The 25393-nt window shown below is 37.9% G+C and overlaps 1 protein-coding gene across 1 annotated transcript in view; it reads left to right on the forward strand.

Annotated features, from left to right (window-relative positions):
- The window catches only part of LOC126175490 (cyclic GMP-AMP synthase-like receptor), a 243609-nt gene that overhangs the window by 217792 nt on the left and 424 nt on the right, over nt 1–25393 (forward strand). The gene's annotated exons all lie outside the window — the stretch shown is intronic.

Raw genomic sequence — 25393 nt, forward strand, 5'->3', positions numbered from 1 at the left:
TCAGTGGCTGCTACACAACTTGTACAGAATCTTGTCCTGAAATACCAGCTTCTCATAATTTCTTAGATTGGATCTGTCCTTACAATACATTCTTCAGTTCTTAAATCCTCCAAGCATTAATCTTCATTGACCTCCGTCTCCACATCATTTTCCCATGTTTGGCCAAATTATCTTTCTTGCTTCTTGTTAATTCAAAAGGTCAGTCCACTGAACAATGCAATCAAACTTTGTAACCTGTTTTTTTTTTTTTTTCTCTCACTTAGGACAAAACCTTGTAGGAAAATTGAATTGGATGACGGTGAAGATAATAAGCATGCCATACAGGACAAAATCGTAATGGATGACTCTAATGAGCTTCTCTTAAGAGACACACTCGAATTGGATGACTTTAATGAGCAGATCATAAGGGACACAATTGAACAGTTCTACACAGTCCAGAAGACAGTGCCCAGTTTGCAAAATCTTCTGTCAGTTTTGCAGCAAAAGAAAAACTTCAAACATAATAGCAATGTCCTGAGAAAAAAATTGCAGTCAATGGGGTTCACTTGGAGAAAAGTTGAGAACAAGCGAACTTTATTACTAGAGCGTGCTGCTATTGTGCACTGGCGGTCACGTTTTATTTTACAGATGAAGCACATTAGACAGTCTGCCTCACAAATCTTCTACGTTGGTGAATATTGGATAGACAGTAACCTAAGATGTGGCAAACTAGGTATTAAGACAATAGGGAGTTCCTCAAGCAGACTGATAATTGGAAGTGTCGGATCAAAGAATGGATTCGTAAGTGAAGCCCAGCTCCAGTTGTGGGCAACATCTAACAAGGGTAGTTATCATGAGAAAATGAAATCTGCTACTTTCGAGAAGTGGTTTGAGGAAACCGTGCTGCCAAATCTGCCTCCCCATTCAGTAATTGTCATGGACAATGCTCCATGTCATAATAGACAGGTTGACAAAACACCATCAAAGTATGATACTAAGGTGAAGATGATTGAGTGGTTACAAAGAAGAGGTCTCTCCAGCAATGACAGCTTGAGGAAGGAGACTCTGTACTCCTTAGTTAGAGCAAATAAACCCCTGAAGAAACAATATGTAGTTGATATAATGGCTGCAGGAAGAGGTCACGTTGTAGTCCGCTTGCCACCACACAACTGCAACCTAAATGCATTGGAATTAGCATGGGCTAAAATTAAGATTCTTGTCAGTGAGTACAAAATCATAGAGGAAATGTCAGATCAGTGTTTGCAGAAGCTTGCTGTTGATTCCATTCAGCAAGTTACTACTGAAGACTGGGAAGAGTATTGCAGAAATGTTCATAAGCTCGAGAAGGAATGCTGGAAACATGATGGTGTAATGGAAAAGGCCATTGATGACGTCATTATAAGCATTGGCGAACACGAAACTAGTGATGATGAAACTGAGGAATCAGACACAGAGGATAGTGATAGTGGAAGTGATTGACTGGGGTAATTTCTTAACTCTGATGGTTCTTGTGGTTGACTAGGCATAAACTTGCATTTGAGGTAGTCTCAACATTATAAAAATAATGCTGTGCCCGCAGTGTGCAGTGCAGTGTAGTGTAAGGGCTGATCACAGAGTTTCTGTTTGAGGGAATTGCTGCAGCATATATGCAAAACAGTGGTATTCTGATGTGGGTAAGCATCGGCATGAAGGCAAGGGATTAGTGTGGTATTCATGTCTTTCCAACATGCATGCAGTAAATGCGGAAACATGAACTATAGTGACATATTACCAAATGCATCCAAACAGGACCACTGTGCAGCTATTCTCTTCTTGGCTGCCAAAAGACAAACACCATTTGACATCCATTGAAGAATGAAGAATGTGTATGGGGTGGTATGTCTGTCAAAAAACATCTATATCTTCATCTATACTCTGAAAACCACTGTGAGGTGCATGGCACAAGCTATGACGGTATGTCCCATTGTACCAGTTATTAGGGTTTCTTCCTGTCCCATGCATGTATGGACCGTGGGAAGAATTATTGTTTGAATGCCTCTGTACATGCAGTAGTTATTCCAATCTTATCCTCAAAATCCCTTTTGATCAATACGTAGGGGGCTGTAGTATATTCGTAGACTCATCATGAAAAGCCAGTTCTTGAAAATTTGTTAATAGACTTTCTCGGAAGAGTTTAGAGTCTTCCAGTTCAGTTCCTTCAGAATCTCTGTGACACTCTCGCACAGGTCAAACAACCCCATGGCCATTCGTGCTGCCCATCCCTGTATACATTCAATATCCTTTGTTGGTCCTATCTGGTACGGGTCCCACATACTTGAGCAGTCTTCTAGAATCGGTTACATGAGTGATTTATAAGCAATCTCCTTTGTAGATTGATTGCACTTCCCCTATATTCCACCAATAAACCAAAGTCTACCGCCTGCTTTACCGATGGCTGAACCTATGTGATCATTCCATTTCATACCCCTACAAAGTGTTTATATCAGTTGGCTGATTACATCAGTGACTCATTGATATTATAGTCATAGGATACTATGTTTTTTTTCATTTTGTGAATGTGGAATGTAAAGTGGTGTGCTAAGTTCTGTGCTGGTCTCAATTCAACACAAGACACTGCTTGGTCTGGGAGGCCAGCAGAAGTTACGCCAACTAAAGTGGGAAACACATGAGTAACTGCCCTATTACTTTGATCTCTCCCCATATGGTTATCACACCTTCAGTCCCTTAAAAAAGACTATGAAGGGTTGATGGATCCCTGTTGAATGAGGATGTGCAGCATGCAGCTATGGACTTCTCCATGCAGCAGAACACAGTGTTTTACCAAACTGGTATCTTCAACCTGGAGCATTGGTGGGGTGATTACCTTGGTGCTCACAGTGATTTTGCCTGATTGGCATACCAATTATGGACTGTAAGATCTTCAAAGAGAAACTTATTGATCGCACCTTATAACTGATCTTGACAGCCATATGTGGAATATGATTAACTGTAACAAAACTTCCAAGGCTGTACATTTTTGAAATGTGTGTAACTGGAATGGAGTTGTATCACAGAAAACAAGTCATGCCACTGGGCCACAATCAGCTGCATATCCTGTTGAAAACATCTCACCTTGCCCTCACTGAGCTGGCATTTATAGCATCATTAATAAACATTCATCCATCTATTCCTTTATTTTCAGTTGAGCCCATACTCCACTGAAGATGACTGTATGCAATTGCATGCCAGTAACAATTATTTTGAGCTACAGTAATCTCTCTCTCTCTCTCTCTCTCTCTCTCTCTCTCTCTCTCTCTCTCTCTCTCTCAACCTGCTGGCAAAATTGTTAGTGGACATTAATATGGAGTGTGCCCACCCTTCAACTTATAACATCTTGAACTATGCTGGGGACACTTTTGAAGAGGTGCCTGTAGGTCTGTGGAGGAATGGCAGCTGATTCTTCCTCAAGAGTTGAAACCAAAGAGTGTGGTGACACTGGATGCTGGGTTTCAGGTCAGGAATCTGGGCAGGCTAGTGCATTTCAGGAATGTTATTGTCTACAAATTATTGCCTCACATATACTGGTTTATGACAGGGTGCTTTGTCACGCTGCTGTGCACAGTACTCAGTGCTGTAAATTAAGTTAATATCTTTCAGCATGTCTTAAGTGCAGTAAGGTGACCATAACTGAACCATGAAAAAAACCTCCGTACTGTAACACAACCTACTCTGTGTTTCACTCTTGGCACAACACATGAGGGAGGGCAGGTAATATTCTCCAGGCATTCATCAAACCCAAACACTTCCATCGGACTGCCACAGGATATAATGCTTCACCGTTTCAAATAACTTGTTTCCCATCATCCACTGTCCAGTGGCATCAATCTTTATGCCACCTCAAGTGTTGCTTAGCATTATCTGAAGAAATGCGTGGCTTTTGAGAAGGTTCTTGACCACTGCTCTCCATTCTTTCTAACTCCTTGCACACAGTCATTATGCTAGCTGTACTGCTAGTAGCGCTTTAGAATTCATATTATTCCTTGTGCTTATTTCATCTGATTTTTTACAAGCACCCTCGACAGTGCTTGAATGTTCCTGCCCATGAGTACATAAGGTCTGCCTGGTCTGTTTAGCTGTGGTTGTTCATCACCAATGGTCGACTTGTGCAGCTTTAGAAAGGTTGAAACATCCCTGATGGATTTGTTATTCACATGACATCCACTGATTAGTTCACTTTCAAAAACACTGAGCTATCCTCATGCACACATTTGCTGTTCCTGCGCCTCTACTGACAACACACCACCTCCTGCCGCCTTTTATACTGGCAGTTCTGCCTCTTGTGATGTGTAGCGGTTAATTTTACATTATGTAGAGATGTCTGGATATTTTTGATCAGATAGTTGTACTTCCACCTAATATACCCCTTGGCTGCAACCACAGATGAAAATTATGAAAACTTAAGGTTTTTCCACTTAGTGGTGGAATATGCTGTGCCTGCAGCTGCATCCATCTTTGCATAAGGCAAAATTTTCACCATGCATCTATTTCAGTAATGATAAAGTAATGGTGATCATCCATCATGTGATAAGCTTGCTACAGAAGAAATCTGAAACCAACAGTATGTATAAAACAATGTAGTTACATTGCCATCAAAAAACAATAAAAGTGTAGTAGTTGTTGTTAACACTCAAAAATTAAAGGTTGCAGTAGTAATAGTAGTAGTAGTAGTAGTAGTAGTGGTGGTGGTGGTGGTGGTTGTTGTTGTTACCATTATTGTTTTCTGTTCATCCATGGATATTATAAATATGGTTGTACTATAGTTTAAGAACAACAGTCTTAAATAATATACATACTCACTAACATACACGGCCAGTCGTTGTGGGCGAGCGGTTCTAGGCGCTTCAGTCCAGAACCGCCCTGCTGCTACGGTCGCAGTTTCGAATCCTGCCTCAGGCATGGATGTGTGTGATGTCCTTAGGTTAGTTAGGTTTAAGTAGTTCTAAGTCTAGGGGACTGATGACCTCAGATGTTAAGTCTCATGGTGTGTAGAGCCATTTGAATCATATAATATACATGTCTAGTATGACGAGGACAGCTAGTTGGCTATAGGAACCATCCCAACAAAAGTGGCACAATGGGAAGCATCTTTGCCAGGTACTTCAGTGGTTTACAGAATATAGATGTATATGCAGATTATTTAAGGAAACCAAGGGAAACCTAAATCCAGGTGGCCAGATGAGGATTAGAGCCTCAGTATTCCAGAATGCAAGGCCAGTCTGTTTAAAACAGTAAGACTTCATTCAGATTACCCCTACTTTGCTTAAACATTCTTCAAAACAAGTTATTTCATAATGTACAAACCTAAAGTTACACTGTTCATTTATTTCTTAATGCCAATTGTTGCACACACACACACACACACACACACACTGTACCCACCTTATTTTGTGATGTAAAAATCTAGGTTAATAACAGATGATAACTGTTGATAGTGTACGAGTATAACAAAGGTGGCTGTGTAATTTAGCATAGTAAAGTGGATATTGAAAAAAATAGCAATTTATTTCTCATACATATGTAAATTAGACATGCAGATAATAAATGTCCATTTCAGTAACCTATGTGGTTTATTAATATCAAGAAGAATGTCTTGTCCTTATTTTGTAATGCTAATGTAATTTGAATACTTTAATAAATGTTAAAATCAAGCATTTAGTGTTTTATAAATCATGTTACTTTGGGGCTTTTTTTCTAATTTCATCTCATTTTGAAAACTATTGTGTATATTGTATTGATGTGTCCTATTACTAAACATGTCCATGCACAAGACAATTTCAATTTTATTTGCACAAAGTGTTTAAGCACATATAACTTTCGCTGTCACAGAGGCTTGGTATGACATATGAAGCATAACTGAAGAAAAGTGCATTATTTATGCAAATAAAACAAACAAAATTAAGAAGTTATGTACTATTTTGTACATACATCAATACTGATCACTCAAACATTAAATAGGAAGCACTTCCTAATGTTCTGCAAAATTTTCATTCTGTTGTTAGGTTTCTGAACCCCATAATTTAAAAACTGGAGGAATATAAATTAGTGTTTTGGTTGTATAATGTACATGAAGTTTGTCATAAAAGTAAATAAAAAAACAATTGAACTACTTTGTAAATGGGGGACCTGTGCTGTTTTGACTGAAAGTAATAAAGTAATGTGAGCCACCCCTTCTAAAGTCTGTATGCAAAAACATCCACAATACTTAGTTTATTGTTCAGAAAGGCAAACAGGCTATTTTTCAAGAGTGAACCCTGTCTGGAAACTTATAGTTTGGGTGCTATGGAACATTGAAGTTTGATAATCCCAGAGCCAAATATGTTTTTGGATTGTATTTGGTAGTATAATTAGTTATGCAACCTACTAACCATCAGTGTGTGGTAGATTCACAGACCATGCAGAATAGCATTACTGTGCATGTGCTGTCTCTTCCCATAGTCCATTGTTCTAATAGTAATTGGGTAGTTTTGTACCAGTGCAGTAATTAGTGTTGTTGACAGCATTATGACATGCACCAGACCCAGATATGGTACCTGTATACAGCAAAATTGATGGAAATGAGAGAGGTATTTTACAGTTGTATGCAGAAAGGTTGCCTAACTGGAAGACTTCACATCATTCAACATTTTCAGCAATTGAGAGATGACTCTGAGAGACCAAAAATTTGTTTATAAATAATTACCAAATTTTTTGTGTGGTATTTTCCCAAAATTGTAGTACGGCAAACAGCAAAGTGCATTTTATGAGATTGTTAAATTTTCCTGCAGGGGTAGTAGTGGTATTGGGACATTTCCCGTAATTGTGATAAGCCTTCTGAATACTGTATCAGTTATTCTGCATTTCTGACTGGTGTTAGGTGTCCACATTCAGTTCAAACAGTGGTCACTGGTGAGAGTGTTATGCAACTATTCAGTGAGGAATCATACACAAGCACTCACCAAATAGCAGCAAGGGTGTATCTCGTGCTAATGCATGGAGAGTTGTGTGTTAACAAGAGCTACAGCCTTATCATCTGCAGAAAGTCCTGGCAGTAGTAGTGGAGGGTTACTCATGAGTACAGTTTGCACAACAGTACATCTACATCTACATGACTACTCTGCAATTCACATTTAAGTGCTTGGCAGAGGGTTCATCGAACCACAATAATACTATCTCTCTACCATTCCACTCCCGAACAGCGCGCTGGAAAAATGAACACCTAAACCTTTCTGTTCGAGCTCTGATTTCTCTTATTTTATTTTGATGATCATTCCTACCTATGTAGGTAGGGCTCAACAAAATATTTTCGCATTTGGAAGAGAAAGTTGGTGACTGAAATTTCGTAAATAGATCTCGCCGTGACGAAAAACGTCTTTGCTTTAATGACTTCCATCCCAACTCGCGTATCATATCTGCTACACACTCTCCCCTATTACGTGATAATACAAAACGAGCTGCCCTTTTTTGCACCCTTTCGATGTCCTCCGTCAATCCCACCTGGTAAGATTCCCACACCACGCAGCAATATTCTAACAGAGGACGAACGAGTGGAGTGTAAGCTGTCTCTTTAGTGGACTTGTTGCATCTTCTAAGTGTCCTGCCAATGAAACGCAACCTTTGGCTCGCCTTCCCCACAATATTATCTATGTGGTCTTTCCAACTGAAGTTGTTCGTAATTTTAACACCCAGGTACTTAGTTGAATTGACAGCCTTGAGAATTTTACTATTTATCGAGTAATTGATAAGGTGTTTTCTTGTTGCACTTCTTACTGAACTGTTTTAGCTCTTTGAATGTGATGTTTTCTACTAGGTGTTTTAAGGCATTATGAGTAACTTCTTCACTGGAACTCTCTGAACCAACAAGATCCAAAGTATCATAAAATGACCACCCAGTTACTGTAATGCACAGTTCACGTGTATTTTTTGGACAATGTCAGAAATAAAAGGAAAATTTGTCTTAGTTGACGATACAACAAGTTGTTTCCACACTTTCTAATTTTTTGCCAACATGTAACAACTAAATCATGAACCCTAATATCATCAAGTTCTGTTATGATTGTCTGCAACAAATTGCTCATCATTGTGACATTGAACTTATATTATTGTTCTGCTTCTACTTTAAAAATAAATGTTGTATCATGGTTACTTGAACATTCTTGTCCTCAACTATTACATCGTTAGATGAATCTTACATCACGTGACCATCGATATTCATTTCATCAAAGCTTAGGACAGCCATTGCCTCAAATTATGTAACCATTAACAGCTTGCTTTTAATAAAACCTAGTACATATTTTAAACTGCTTGGTTGATACTTAAGATGTGTTTTTCTTTTTTGAGCATTTAAAGCCAAGCTACCCCTCAGATAGTTGTACAGGTTTGAAGACAGAGCCAAAATAATGGTGTTTTCAGTTATCTCTAATTCCATTGTAAATATTTTTCTTCAACAAACACAAAACTTATCCTTGGATGAAGTGCTGAGATGGTGTAGTCTGACGGATTCATTTATAAAATTAATGTGTTTGTCATTTATTTATCATATGTACAACACATTTCAGGAAATGATTCTTATTTTCGAGTGCATGTTTCATGTATTACGACATTTATTCATGATGTTTTGTGTGTGTGAGGTGCAGCACTGTTCTGTTGCATTTTCTTGTAGTTCACTTATGCAGAAACATTACACACAATTTTCTGCGCACAGCACAAAAATCATTTGAAAACCGGATTTGTTTCCCAACATGTATTGTGTGAAAGATAAATAAAAAGAAATTCTTAACTGGCAACAGAAAAAAGTTATTTTATTTTTCTTTCATGGCTGCAATTTTTTCTCCATTACAGAGTTTATACTCTTCGAAGTAGGCAATTCTTTTTTCATTTCCTTAATTTCTTGCTCTTTGCTTATAACAACCAGGTCAGGAAGAATTTCTGTATTAACTGACTTGTTTATTTGGTTTTACTTGAGACACAAAATGTCCAATATGTTGAGTCATTGTTACATTCTCTTTTATCACTTCTGCATTGTCAGAACCTCCAGTGCAAGAACTGCTTCCATGCTACCTGTATATTTTCTGGTATGTAATTGAATCTGACATCTCGACTTTCTTTTAGTCTCATTTGTAATCCAGTGGACGAAAATATTTGGAACATATCATTGTATTTTTGATACTGCTGTTATCATCTCATATACTCTTAGATAACAATTCCATGTGTAGTCCTACGTATTTTGGAATTTAGTGGTAAAGAATACCTTCAGTTCTACTTCCAGCCGGCCGGAGTGGCCGTGCGGTTCTAGGTGCTACAGTCTGGAGCCGAGCGACCGCTATGGTCGCAGGTTCGAATCCTGCCTCAGGCATGGATGTGTGTGATGTCCTTAGGTTAGTTAGGTTTAATTAGTTCTAAGTTCTAGGCGACTGATGACCTCAGAAGTTAAGTCGCATAGTGCTCAGAGCCATCTACTTCCAGGATTACTGAACTTAGAAACAGCACAACACTACGTGTTCATGTTCATTTTATCAGTAAATGATGTGAATAATTCACAAGATCATAAAAAGCATTATTTTGTACCAGGATACACCACAGATCATGAACTACACACAATCCAGCAAGAGTACCACACCACAAACAATGTCACACATTCTATACAAATTAAGCCATAGCTGCCAAGTATTGTCCTGCATCGCCAGCCCAGGAAACCAGCAAAATTATGGGACCCGAAATCATTCTTAAATTTTTTTATGCCCTATAGCACTGAAATGGCTCATTTCCAGACAGTGGTTGCCTCTTAAAATGCTCAGCTTTCCTCACACACAACACATAGGGCATTTATACATTTTAGATACGAAACTAACCATTAATTGTCAAAAAGGTAAACAACTTACAGATTTTATTAACATATGTTCAATGTGGCTACCATTTTTTAACACGACAAATGTTGTTGCTACAGACTGCAGTGCAAAAAACATTTATCTTTGGTGAGTCCCATACACATTCAGTTACATGATGTGGTTTCTACTCATCCCATATACGAACATTATGCTGCAGCCAGGCGACTAGCACGAGTTTTGGTGTTCTCGTAAAGATAAGTCAGTTTAGATTATAAAACATATAGATTAGTACTGATTATGTGGTAAATAAGTGTATTAGTGTGCCTTTTAAGTGTGCCATTAAAGGTTTCATTTTTCTTTATGTAATATAGCAGAAAACGCGAAAAGATTGTACAGTCGTATTTTCTGTTTACGTTTTGCTGCAGCAAAACTATAGAATTTCATTTAGTTGTACCTTGCTCTCTCCAGCAATTTAACTTAGTGTACCTCTTCATTATTTAAGTAGCATTTCTGGAAAGTAGCGTAAAGTTTAAGTTGTTGTTTCAGAAACTTTGCACAGTTGTTTTTGTTTACACACAGTTGCGTATAGGCCAAATTTTTGCAACCATATTTTCGTGTTTTCTGTAATTTAACTGACTTATTCTTAATAAACTATTACGTTTATCATGAGTGAAAAGTGCTTGACTTGCCGTAGAATTGTTAGGTCGGGGCTTTGGTGTGATGGGTGCTGTAGTTTTTCTATGTGGGTGACTGTAGTGGTGTGGGAATAGGGGAAGTAAATGAGACTCATCAGTGGTTTTGTAGGATTTGTAGTAGAGATAGAAAGATACTAGAACAGGAGGGGAAAATTGCCGCCCTTCAGGCTGAGTTAGACAAGGCCAGGGGAGTTCTTGACAGGTTAAGAACGGAGAAGGGTAAAGAGAGGTGGGAAGTAGCAATAGGCAACAGGAGGAGAAGGCCCAGAACTTTGTCTGACAGCTTCATGGTGAATGTGGAAAATAGATTTGACCTGTTGCCTCAGTTAGAAGCTGGTGAGCCTCAGGCAGTTGCAGGTGTAGACAGGGCACAACAAACTTTCAGCAGCAAATTGAAAATTAAGAATGTAGGGAATTCAGTAAAGAGAAAGAAAGTGTTGTTGTTAGGTAGTTCCCATAGAAGAGGTGTTGGTCAACTTTTGCAGAATGAACTAGAATCAGAATACCAGGTCACCAATTTTTTTAAAGCTAGTGCTGGTCTGGAGCAGGTGACAGATGATTTAGGATCACTTTGCAAAGATTTCACTAATGATGACACTGTGGTTATAGTGAGTGGGGCAGGTAACAGTATTGACAGAGATCCTGGGTACAGTATAGAGTGTGACCTGGCAAAGATTGCATCAGCATCGAAGCATACTAGTGTTGAGTTTGTATCTGTTCTTGGGCACCATGACCGACCTCATTTGAACTCTTCTGTCAAGAGAGTCAATTTGGAGCTGGAACGGCTGCTTATGTCGGGTGCAGGGTCACACATTGGTGTGGTTTCTGTTGATTCTCTCAGTAGGTGGGATTATACTAGGCATGGCCTTCACCTCAACAGGAAGGGGAAGGGTAAATTGGCTGGGGAAATAGCAGGAAAGTTAAAGGGGGGAGGCACTGTCATGAGTGGTAAAACACCCGTGGTTATAGGGTTCAGAAAATACCCTTTTTAGGGTAGGGAGGACAGAAAGAAAGCAAATTTTAAGAGAGGTTACAACTGAGACAAACCTTCAGTTTGAGAAACAAATCAAAAAACACAATTCCAGCTTATTACATCAGCATAAACAGGTATTGGTTAAGAATTTTCAACAGACAGCAGATATTTTAACACTACCCAATTTTAACTCAGTCGATGTGAAATGTCAGCTATCTTTATTGCATCAAAATATTCGAGGACTGAGAAATAAAATTAATGAACTAACTATCTGCATAGATGAATTAGAGTCTTCAAACCCAGCTGACATTACCTGCCTCTCTGAACATCATGTGACCACTGGTATAGAACTTTTAAAGTCTTACAGGGTTTAGGTTAGCATCTCACTTTTGTAGATCAGAAATAAAGAAAGGAGGAGTTGCCACATTCATCAGGAACTGTCATAAATTTAAGAACGTGGACAGTCATAAATTTTGGCTAGAATAGCATATGGAAGCATGTGCAACAGGATTAGAATTTCACAAAAAATCCTTTATAATATTAAGTATATATCGAGCACCTGCAGATAACTTTAATCTGTTTGTAAACCACCTTGAAGCTGTACTGGCCCATTTAACAACCAAAAACAAAGAAATAGTGGTTGCTAGTAATTTCAATGTAGATTTCCTTAAAGACTCTCCCAATAATAACTTATTTGAGTTAGTAACACTTATCATTCAACTTAATTCCCACTGTAAAGTTCCCTACTAGGGTAGCCACTTGCTCACAAACAGCCATTGATAATATCTTTATAGAAAAGTCCAATGAACAAAATTATATTACAAAACCAATAGTCAATGGCCTCTCAGACCATGACATGCAGTTCCTTCCGTTAAATGTTAATACTGAACAGGATATAAAATCTGTTAAATCTGAGCTCAAGAGGGTAATCAATAAGCCAAAAATTGATTATTTTGGGACACTCCTCAGAGACATACACTGGACTGATGTTTACAGTGCTCGTGGCATGAATGAAAAATATAACACTTTTGCAAATAAAGTGCTTACTTTATTCGAACACTGTTTTCCCCCAAAACTTACCAAGGTTAGAGCAAAGTCTACAAAGAAGCCATGGATTATTCAAGGAATAGGGGTATCTTGTAAAACAAAAAGAAAACTGTATCTGTCAATCCGGAACAGTTCCGATGTTGATGCTATAGCACATTACAAGAAATACTGCAAAATATTAAAGACTGTAATATGGATCTCAAAGCAAATATATTACTAGGAAAAGATAGTCATATCAGATAACAAAATAAAGACAATATGGGATATAGTGAAGGAGGAGACCGGTAGAACCAGACATGAAGAGGAACAAATAGCATTAAGAATAAATGATACATTAGTGACAGATGTGTATAGTGTTGCAGAACTTTTTAACAAACATTTTATAACTGTTACTGAAAAGATGGGGTTGTCAGGTTCGGTAGATGCTGCTATGGAATACCTCAGACCAGACATTTCAAGTAACTTCCATAATATGAATTTGACCCTCACTACCCCAACAGAAATAATGTCCATCATAAAATCTTTAAAATCAAAAACATCTAGTGGGTATGATGAAATATCAACAAAGTTAATTAAAGAATGTGACTCTGAGCTAAGTAATATATTAAGCTATCAGTGGAATATTTCCTGAATGGTTGAAATATGCTGAAGTTAAGCCACTGTTTAAGAAGGGAGATAAAGAAACAGCATCAAATTTCTGTCCAATTTCACTGTTGCCAGCATTCTAAAAAATTTTAGATAAAGTAATGTACAGTCGGCTTTATAACCATCTTATCTCAAATAACATACTGTCAAAGTCACAGTTTGGATTTCTAAAGGGTTCTGATATTGAGAAGGCTATCTGCACTTACAGTGAAAATGTGCTTAATTCATTAGACAAAAAATTGCAGGCAACTGGTATATTTTGTGATCTGTCAAAGGCATTTGACTGTGTAAATCACAATATCCTTTTAAGTAAATTAGAATATTATAGTGTAACAGGAAATGCTGCAAAATGGTTCAAATCTTATATCTCTGGAAGGAAATAAAGGGTGTTATTAGGAAAGATACATGTATCAAGCTATCAGGCATCATCCAACTGGGAACTAATTACATGTGGGGTCCCACAAGGTTCCATTTTGGAGCCCTTACTTTTTCTTGTGCATATCAATGACCTTTCATCAGTAACATTACCAGATGCCAAGTTCGTTTTGTTTGCCTATGATACAAACATTGCAATAAATAGCAAATCAAGTGTAGTCTTAGAAAGATCAGCTAATAAAATATTAGTGGACATTAATCACTGGTTCCTAGCCAATCCTTTGTCACTAAACTTTGAAAAAACACACTACATGCAGTTCAGAACTTCTAAGGGGTGTCCCACGAGTATATGTTTAACATATGATGGCAAGAAGATAGAAGAAGTGGACAGTGTTAAATTCTTGGGATTACAGCTTGATAATAAATTCAACTGGGAGGAGCACACCACATAACTGCTGAAGCGTCTTAACAAATCTATGTTTGCAATGCGAATTTTGTCAGACATAGGGGATATAAAATGAAAAAGCTGGCATACTATGCTTACTTTCATCCCATAATGTCATATGGGATTATTTTTTGGGGTAATTCATCAAGCCAAGCTAAAGTTTTCCGGGCACAAAAACATGCAGTAAGAGTTATACGTGGTGTGAACTCAAGAACATCCTGCAGAAACCTGTTTAGGGAACTAGGGATACTAACTACTGCTTCCCAATATATTTATTCCTTAATGAAATTTGTCATTAAAAATATATCACTTTTTTCAAACCAACAGCTCAGCTAGAAATAAGAATAATCTTCACAAGGATTTAAAGTCACTTAGTCTCGTACAAAAAGGTGTGCATTATTCAGGAACACACATTTTCAATAACTTGCCAGCAGCCATAAAAAGCTTAACAAGCAATGATATTCAGTTTAACAGAAGCCTAAAGGATTTATTGGTGGCCAACTCCTTACAAATAAATAAATAAATAAACTTTTTTTATTTTAAATTCAGTGCATTAGTATTTGTAAAATGACTCTTTCATATAGTGTTCATTAAAAAATGACAGGCCTTCCACCTGGGACCTGTGGAATGGTACATTAGCTTATTTGTTTTAGTTGTAAATATTTGTCATGTATTATTGTTTTTCTGACATGTTCCACATCCTGGAGGACCACCTCACTACAGATCAATTGGAATGAAAGTAAATCTAATCTAATCTAAATTCACTTTAATGCAGGTATGGAACCCAAGCTTCATCACTGAAAACAGCTTTATTAAGAAAATCACCTTCAGTCTGCATTTTGTTAAACATTCCTACACAATACTCGGCTCATTTCTTTGTCACTTTCCATTAAAGCTTGCAAACCTCCAGTTTGCAGGGTTTGATTTCCGTAATACCTTCCATGCTGTAACACTAGGCATGTTCAATTTTAAACTGGCATGTCTCATTGATTTACCCATACTATGTATGTAAGACTGCTGAACTTGTTCAATTGCTGCGTCAGAGACTGCTGGCTGACACTGGCCCGGCATCCTGTGTGATGCACAGCCAGTTTGGATGAAACGATTGTACCAATTAATAACAGTTTATCTTTGAGGTGGTGTCTCACGATATTTAGTCGTGAATTGTCCCTGAACTGTAGCAGCAGATTATGATTTGTGAAACAATAAACAACACTGTGTATGGGATGCACCATTATATGACTGTTAGACAACTCATTCACACATGCCACCTAGTGGGAACGTCGGGAACTATCGCTGTTAGGTGAGAATAAAACTGCATTCAGTGCTGTATCAAACATCCATAAGTTGTTTACCCTTTTCACAATTAAAAGTTACTTTTGTATAACTGAGTTTTAAACATTCTGTATCAAGAGTGTGGTGGTGTAGGAAGACAATGGGACAAGCACAGCAAACAAGGTTGCACAGGAATCTCATAGCCATTATCTAGCAATGACTACATGTACACACTCTTAATGTACATGATATATGTGTGAATCCAGCAATATCGCCCCATGTCATGACTGGTAACTTGTATTGAGATGTCTATAAATAGCAAGTTCCCAAATCCAACATCATCTTGTGCTATAAACAAGCCTTTAAGAGAGGCAGAGCCTTTCACTCCACAAAGCAGAGAACGGAACATGCAATCCAATTAAGGAGCTGCCACATGTTACCATTCAAAACATGTTTAACTCTATATGGAAGTTATATTTAGTAGTCTAGAGCACTATGGACTTGAAATACTACACTCGTAGAATAATTCTTGATGAAATAAACCACGAGATTAGACTGAACTAAATGCGATAGTGTGTTTTCAGGAATTTCGCTTTTCTAATACCCCTTGTAATGTTACCAAAATTACTTACGAATTGATCCCACTCAAGACACAGAGGACTTAATGACTTTTAGCTGCTAGTGGGGACTGATTCACATCAGTGGGGAAAGTTGTAAATTAGTGCCAGTCGGGAATCCTAACATCGGTCTCCTGCTCTATTGGTAGAGGCTCTGACCACTAAATCATCCAGACACAGTGGTCATCGCAGCTGCATGGACTACCACAGTTTGCCTCCCGTCAGACCCAAATTCTCAACTTATTCACACACTACTGACGTAGTACCCCTGCCCATTATCCTCATACTCGGACATGTCCGAAAGGACAGACACCACATATATAATCACCCTTCCATTGACAATAGCTAAAGTTACATTGATAAGTGAAAACATTATGACCACTGACTACTGCTCACCGTGACACTGGATAGTGCATGGTGGCATTGCAGGCATGTGGCATAGTAACAAGAGTATGTAAATGGAGCAGACACAGATGGAGAATCTTCCTGGCAAATCATGGGCTGAAAATGGGGAAATCCATGGCGACTTTGACAAAGGATAGACCCTGTGAACAAGTACTTAGAAAATGGTGAAGCTGCTACAGTATTTACAGGCTACATGCCATGAGCATGTATAGAAAGACGTAGGACATTGGAACTACCACCAGGCGCTAAATCATCGTACGTTGAAGATTCTTCACAGAATGTGTAATTCATAGGCTTGTCTGCTCTGTAAAGTTGGATAGATGGTGATCTGTGGCATCTCTGTCAGAAGAGCACAGTGCTGGCGTACACACAAGTGTTCTGGAACACACTGTTCATCGTACATTGTTGAACAAGGAGTTTCGCAACAGATCACCACGACATGTCAATTATGATTGCCATTATGTCTTTCTGCTGCCTTTCATAATCAATTAAATCTCACCTAATGTATGAAAGGACTCCAAACTAACATCTGTAGATACAATGTGACAGTTTGATAAAATAATACCACAGATAATGAACACAATATAGTGCTAAACTACTGTAGTGTTATCTACCATGAGAAGTAGATAAACAATATTACTGAAAAGAAATTAGAAGAGGTGCAGTGTGTCCAAATGACAGAGCAGTCACTTGAACACTGAAAATTTTTGTAGCAGCAAAAGGAAGTGTTAGTGCGGTCAGCTATTGACAATAATGGGCAGAAAACTAAAATGTGTAAGAAGCTGAACAACTGGAAGAGCCTCTGCCAAACACTTCAGAAACATGGTGGTAGACTGTCAGAAGTATATAAATTTGGGCAGATTGTGTCAGTTTTGCTTTTATGAAACTAGCGGCTGATTTAAAGCAGTTTTTTCATGTGATGGTGATTTAGCACTGAGAACTTCTATGTCGTGTTAAAAGTAATCCTCATTCCAGAAATGCACAGAACTATTACAACACTAGCTAGAATATAAATAACCCATTTTCTTCAGAATGCAACCATGAAAGATTATGGTTTAGCTTATCTCCACAAACCTACAAATACTGGTATATTTTCAGAGCTTTGGGAACTTCAAATGCAGTGCTCATTCTACAGTTAGAATTTGAGCAACAAAGTTGTTAGTTTTTGGAACTTAATCAGTGCATATGAGATAAAAATGTAACGGTCTTTGATTGTCCATATGTCATTGAACTAGTGACCACAACCATGCTTGACAGTTCTTTTACACTATATTGCAGGCGCAGTTTTTCTCAAGCCAAATAATAAAATTTAGTTTTTCACAGTGAGTGGTAATGCTAAAATAAAATCATCAACAAAAGTTTGTATTTGATGTAATTCGAAATCAAGCAGAAATCTGGAAAGGGAGAGGAAATAAAAGTTTTTCACGTTTGCCAAAGACATCATAATTCTATCTGGGATGGCAAGGACTTGGAAGATCAGTTGAATAGAATGGATTGTATGGAAAAGAGGTAATAAGATGGATATCAACAAAAATGAAACAAATGTTATAGAGTGTATAATCTGATTAAAATTACTTGATAGCTGATATCTGTCACTTGCCACTCAAGTGTTGCCACATCCACTGCCGGCAAGTACTCGGTTGTAGGTGACACACGAACACAGTGGGTCACTTCACAGATCTGTTAGTGTAACTTGGAGCAGTGTTGGAATTAGTTGCCACAAGATATGATGCAAATGAGACACAGCTGATTTTAAGTGAACCCGGAATGAACTGCAGCAGACAGTGTTTCGTAGCTCTGAATTTAAACTTATGTCCTAACCAACCACAACTTCATGATGTGTAATATATCCAAGAAAAATCCGATCAGCAATTTGTGGTAGAACTAAAATCATGATTGCTTTCTTCACGCCATTTAAGGCTAACCTCTATAAGTAAACTGAAGACAGAAAAATATCACTTTCAGCAGTAAAAGCAAACTGTAATTTCTCGCTGTCACTGGTTGACTGCAAGTATTCTCACACTGGCTACACAGGCTGCTGCATTACCAACCATATAGCAGTCCTGGTTGGCACTTGGTTGCAGATTATAGGCAATACAAGCAGATTCCAAATGAAAAAAGAATGATAGGAAGAAAAAAAGGAGCAAATAAAAAAAATAATATGATGAAAATGACACGGCAAGGTATTAGAAATAAAGAAAACTAATTTAAACAAATTAATTGAATAAAATCAATAATCAAAAGTTTTTTCATTGGATTTACAAAAATAAAAAAAATCACTAGATGTGACAGGATTTGAACCTACAACCTCCCACACGTCAGATTTATATGCTATCCATTGTGCTATGCCATTACACTGTGAGTCGTGCTTGGGTAGCTCAGTTGGTAGAGCACTTGCCTGTGAAAGGCAAAGGTCCCGAGTTCGAGTTTCGGTCCAGCACACAGTTTTAATCTGTCAGGAAGTTTCATATCAGCGCACACTCTGCTGCAGAGTGAAAATCTCATTCTGGAAACATCCCCTAGGCTGTGGCTAAGCCATGTCTCCACAACATCCTTTCTTCCAGGAGTGCTAGTTCTGCAAGGTTCGCAGAAGAGCTTCTGTGAAGTTTGGGAGGTAGGAGGTACTGGTAGAATTGAAGCTGTGAGGACGGGTCGTGAGTCGTCCTTGGGTAGTTCAGTTGGCAGAGCACTTTCCCGAGAAAGGCAAAGGTCCCAAGTTCGAGTCTCGGTCTGGCACACAGTTTTAATCTGTCAGGAAGTTTCATATCAGTGCACACTGTGCTGCAGAGTGAAAATCTCATTCTGGTAACTAATAGAAAAGCTGGCTAAAAGTATGTTTTGGACTAATCTAATTTGTAGCATTGAATTGCATTAGAGAATAAATTGAAAATAGCCCTTTCACCAAGGAAATATTTCAGAGGACCTTAAGATTGAAAAAGTACTGAATTGGAATCTAGGGTTCTTTACTTTGTCTAGAGATAAAAAAAGATGGGATAACTTTTTCATAACAAGCAGTTCAGTTAAAGATCTTGAAAATTATCAAGATCTTAAATGTACCACTGACAGAATTCTATGGCAGCCAGCAACTGTTGGTTCTCCAGGTTTGTGTGTAGAAGTGGCTTCTTCAAGTGCTTCCTAGCACAGAGATTGCCAGAAGATTTTACCTAGAGTAGTGGAAATCAGTATAAAGGCATGAAAAATTGCAGGAAAATTAACAATGCCAGTTGAAATAATTGCACATAGAATATATGTGAGATCCAGTATACTGACAAATGCAACACGAATGGTATCACATTTGATGTCAGTAGTACAGTATATAACAAGACATAACGATTCAGTTGGTAGAGGGTGGAACTCAGTTTAAAGGCAGTCGGCTCTGTGTGGTGCTAGTGTGCGCATACGTGTCATTCCTGCAGATAGGAAAGAGACATCATTAGTGATAGTGTGCATTATGTACATAAACCACGATTGTGGCACTGCGACATGGAAAAGAGTTATTATATGATGTAAAAGCAAAAATCAATTTGTAGAAGAAAATGTAACACTTTAATCATCAAATAGCAAGAATTTGAATGGTTCAAGTACAGTGATCTATAATTTCATTAGACAGGATGCACAATGTGGACAGAACAGGAACTATGGGCGAAGTAGAAAATTATCTGAGGCATCAAAATGGTTACTTTTGCACAAGGCAAGGCCCACAAACCATTACTCTTCTCAACTTGTTGCTGATGTACAGATGGTAGTAACTGGCATTCATGTATGACAAACTTCGTCAAATGACAAACATCTCACATTCAAGAAACGACTGCAGAAACCTGCTTCAACACCCAAATATAAAGAGGTTAGATTGTAATTTGCTGAAAGACATATGTAATGGACTTGAGAATGGAATAAAGTGATGTTCAGTGATGAGAAAAAGTTTAATTTAGATGGTCTGGATGGATTTCAATAAGATTGGCATAATCTGAGAATAGAGTAGCATGTAAGAATGCGCAGCAAGTTTGGTGGTGGAAGTGTTATGGTATGGGCAGCCTTCTGCAGTAGAGGTAAATCACACATGGCTTGGGTGAACACTAGAATGAACTCTTAATATGTACACTGAGATGCTAGAGACAGAATGGATTAGAATTTATGAGGCCCTAGGGGATGAAAGTAATGTTTCAATAAGATAATGCATCTATGCATGTTTCTGTTACAACAAAAAAGTGGTTTGAAGATAGATATTGATTGGTGTCTTGCCCTGGTCTGCATGTAGCCTTGATTTGAAACCCATGGAAAACCTTTGGGGAATACTTGCAGTGTGTGTTTATCACAATGGAAGGCAATTTGTGACCTCATATAAGCTGAAAAGAGTGATATGAGACAAGTGGGTGACAATTTCATTGTAAGAGCTACAAATCCTAACAAAATTAATGCTGAAGAGAAAGTTTGAGCTAATTAGGAAGAACGAAGTTTGGACAAAGTACTAACATTGCAGTAACACAGCTGAACAGTGAGTGCCATTATACCAATTTCCACACAGGAAATGTGAACACCTTATTTTGTTGCTATGTGGACACTATATCATGGTAGTTTTAGATGTGAAGTCTTTTGAACTAGGGTTGTGTAAGACATCGGCAGAGGTGGGTCCTAAACTACCACTGCCAACTGCAGCAAACAATTGCACAGTAGCCACTACCAAATTCATTGTGTACTCCAATTTGCTTTGCATTGTTGATTGCTTGTTTTTTGTATTTTGAAATAAGTGAAGAGACTAGTCCTGGTGCATAAAGGGACTTGAATGCAACTCTCATCAAAGGAAAGGAATCAGTGATCCCTATAACGGTTTTGTCAGTTCTGCTTTCGTGAAAGCACAGAACGCAGACGTAAGATGGCAGTCTTTCGAGAGTGAAGCAGGTCATTTCCCTGCACTGCTCCTCTCCTCTCAGACAGTCGGAGTCCTCATTTGTTTCCTCGATATACTGTCTGCATAGTACTTGTTTTGTGAAAGAAACTATGTAATTATGTTGTGATTTTTTTGTCTCATATGTATCTACTACTAAAATAATATATACATGTATGCTTCAGACATTGTATATCACTTTTGTGTAAAACCTGCCATTATATTGGTTTCCACTACTATGGGAACTTGTAAAGTGTCAGGCACATGTAATCAAAGTGCAACAGCATCAGTGTTACCTTTTACACCAGATTAGTACTGCCGGCAAGATGTGCACCTCTAGGGACATGCCAAGCAAAGTAATACTGGAATACGAAAAGCTGTCATCACTCCTAAGGTTGGTTTGAATAGCAAAGTTTTCTGCCATTGCCTTTCGCATCAGTTACAGGGGGACATACAGTTGAACAAGGGCTCCAAACCATAATGTAACTCATCATTTTTCACATTAACAGACATTGCAGAGGGTGAAAGAAAAAATCGTAGAAGGGGAGTAAACAGGTATCCAATTAAGAACACCTGGAAATGTACAAAAGCATTATTGAAGTGGAAGGAATACTGTCTCTCTAAGTAATTCTGAATTGTAAATATCTTTGCCAATGAAAATATCCCTAGGAGCTTAGTGATTCATTCCTAAGAAAAAACTTGGATGAAAACAGAATTAATGATGGACTGTATAGCTACTATTTGGAATTGCAGATCTGGTGTGCCACTCAATAAGAGATGTGTGGTAGTGTCATATGCTTTTAAAAGTCTTATCATATCTCAAGTAAAAAAAAAGTTACTGGGAGGCAGACCTAGTTGATACATCTGGAAGGAATGACATCAAAAATGCAAGTGCTTGATGTTGTAAACAAGTTAATTAAAGATTGTCTTCAAAAACACTATTTTGAATGGCTTTTAGAAATGAATCAAGCTCTCACTTCATCTGGGAAGATTAAATTGACATCTGTCAGCCTTATATATACAGAATTCCCTCTTGATGCTGCACAGCATCACCAGGTTCTGTCAGCCAAAGGTTCAAGATGTGCTACATGTCCAATGCCTTGGATGGTTGTGAGGAGAACTTACTTTTGGAGAAGAGTGTGAAAAAACAGACAGTTATGAAACAAATACTGGACATGAAATTAATAGTGACCTCAGTGAAGACGGTAATTTGAACACATGTCTTTCCATGCAATTTATCTTTTATTACAACATTAAACAATGTGATTAAGAGTGACACTATTGTGAGCTTTATATACATCCCTCCCCGGCTCAAAATTAAATGTGCAGATTATATTTGTGCCATTGTTGTATGTATATGTTTCAATGAATATTTAGCATAAAGTTATGGGTAAAAACTTGGACCTCATATCTTACCAGATGTGGCAGATGCCTTCATCTATTCAACAAAGGCTATGCTGTGTATAGGCCCTTGTTCACACAGATACAGAAATGTATCTCTGAATGCATCCACCTTGAGAGGACTGGAAACCAGTAAAATTGCTGATAAGAAACAGATCAAACAGTTCTTAAATACATTTACTTAGTTCAGATCTAATGACAGTCAAGCAAATACGAAAACAGTTGGTTCAGCAGGGCAATACTCAATGCCATGTTTGATCCAAGTGGTCCCGTGCAACTAGTGCCAGAGAGAGGAAACATATTGTTTGCTGGTCATGCAGGATTGTATAAGCATGTCACTTTTCATATGTCAGGAAATGGGACTTCTTAGAAGCAAGAAAAGTATCCACACTGACAGTCTGATGATCTTTGGAGCACTGCAGACTGTCAGCACTACAACTGTCATTGGTGCTTCTCTTGGCATGACAACAGGTAAAAATGCTGCATCTTGCAACAAGATAACACAAGACTGCATACCTGTGCTGTTCTGACTTACCTCAGTACAGAGGGTGTTTGACTGTTGCTCTGGCCAGAATGTTCATGCAGTCTCTCAAGCATTCAAAACATCTGATCTATGCGTTCTTTCATACTCCACATACGAAGATAAAATTTCGATTATTCACAGAAGGCCTAATAATGGCACTGATCACCTCTTCAAAAACTGTAATGAACTTGACAAAAAAACATTTTCACTAGTGAGTTCAAAAACAAATTCCATCAGTTAAATTATTTGGATGTAACATTATCAACAGTTGATGATAAAATTTCTTTCAATACTTTTCGCGTAAAAGCTGCTTTGATCGCATAGCACCGTCCTGTTAAACACAACTTCTCTCTCACAAAAAAAAGCCTTTTTTCATTCTTCCACCTATACAGCTATTTCCTCTCCTTTATCTTACAACATCCGATGCTGAGATTAATTTGATTAAAAGTATCACAGTCAGCAGTGGATAAGAACCAAACGTAGTGACAATATTTATCTTACAGGAGTCAGCGTCTCCTCCAAAACAAATACGATTGTAAAGTAGCAATTTCTACTAATAATAGTCTGAAAAATAATGTTATTCACAGTTTGAAACTAGTGCATTCTCTCTTGCAAAACACAAATGTCTACAAATCAGCTGTGATCCATGTCTAGCCTATTACATAGGACAGACAGGATGAACAATTGCTGTTACATTTAAAGAACATTGTATTGTATCTTCTGGGGTGGTCAGGAACTTGAAATTTATAAGTGGCATGTGGTGATAGTTATTGTATGAATAGCTGGCGCTATGCACCAAAGAGTAATCAATTGCATTTTGTTGCAATATATTCCACGGACATTCGAGATTCTGGGACTTAACTTTGAGTTCTTCTGTTCTTGAACCTGAAGAAAGAAAGAACAATTGTCTGAGGTTCTTCTTGCTGTCACAGTCTACGTAAGTTGTAAACAAAACTAAAATATAGTTGTTCATAAAAATTTGTGTACCGATTTGTAAAGTTAAGCCTTTAGTATCCTGAGTATTTTATGTATCCTTAACGGAACAGTGACCATTGTTGGGCACCGCACTAAAAAATAATTAGTAATTTTCTTTGAGCTCATCTTCAGGACATGCCACCTGTTAGGACACTAAACTTTCTTTGAAGTTCCACACGCTATGCGGCCCCTACGAATAATTTAATATATTTCATTTCAGATTTTATCAAGTCTCCTGTATAAATTTTTATTTAGTATAATACTGGCTGTTGACTTGCAAGATGAACACTTATATGCTTTTTAAAATATTTTTGTTATTAGAAGCAGCTGATTTCTTCGACTGTTTCACATCCACGTTGTGGATATGAAATCTTAGTCTGATGCCACCTCCAGTGCCTGTCTCATCTTACAGCCATAAGTGGTGTACAGTGTGCTACGTTATGTACCTATAATTTTTACTGGCAAGTCCCATCGTTGTGTTAGTTTGAATACCTGTAATTTTTATACGGTTTTGAAATATGATTTTAAGAAGTTATTTTATATGGCGAGAGCATTTTGCTCACAAATCTGTTCATCTATCACTACATCTGAGTGCAGTCACCTCATAAATATATTCAGTATAATAACCATCTATTCTTGGTTTTCCTCTATGTTAATGGTTTTGTAATCTTCTTAGGTAATTGTTTTGGATTTTCTGATGAAGACACCCATAGTTAGTGTTTAAACCAGGTCAAGTTAAATATTGTTGTGTGACACAAATTATAATTAAGGTGAGGCTGGCCAATGATTCCTTCAGTGCAGATGCACACCCCGCTTGAACTCTTATGGGAATTGGTGACATGCTACTAATAATGAGGGTAATGAGTCTGCAGTTGCGATGACCACTGTATCCAGATGACTTAGTACTCGGAGCATCAGCCTAATGAGAAGGAAACCCAAGATCAAATCCTGGTCCGGCACAAATTTTCAACTTCTCGATTGATGTAAATAAATTCCCACAAGCAACTAAATGTCATTAATTCCTTAATGTCATTAATTCCTTTGTGTCTTGATCAAAGTGGTGTCCCTTCTTTTGGACATGTCTGAAATGACAGACACCACATATATACAACATTCCTTTGCGTCATGATTCACAGTGGCTGCAAGATCAAAATTGTGTCCCTTCTTTTGGACAAGCTGAAAGGACAGACACCACATATATACTACAATATGCTGTTATCCTTCTGGTCACATACGCTGTTTGGCAAGGCGATTGAAGGGGGAGGAAAGAAACTGGTACTGGTAGGCAGAGCATTGACTATAATCTTGGTT

Source organism: Schistocerca cancellata, chromosome 3, assembly GCF_023864275.1.
Source record: "Schistocerca cancellata isolate TAMUIC-IGC-003103 chromosome 3, iqSchCanc2.1, whole genome shotgun sequence".
Lineage (NCBI taxonomy): Eukaryota > Metazoa > Arthropoda > Insecta > Orthoptera > Acrididae > Schistocerca > Schistocerca cancellata.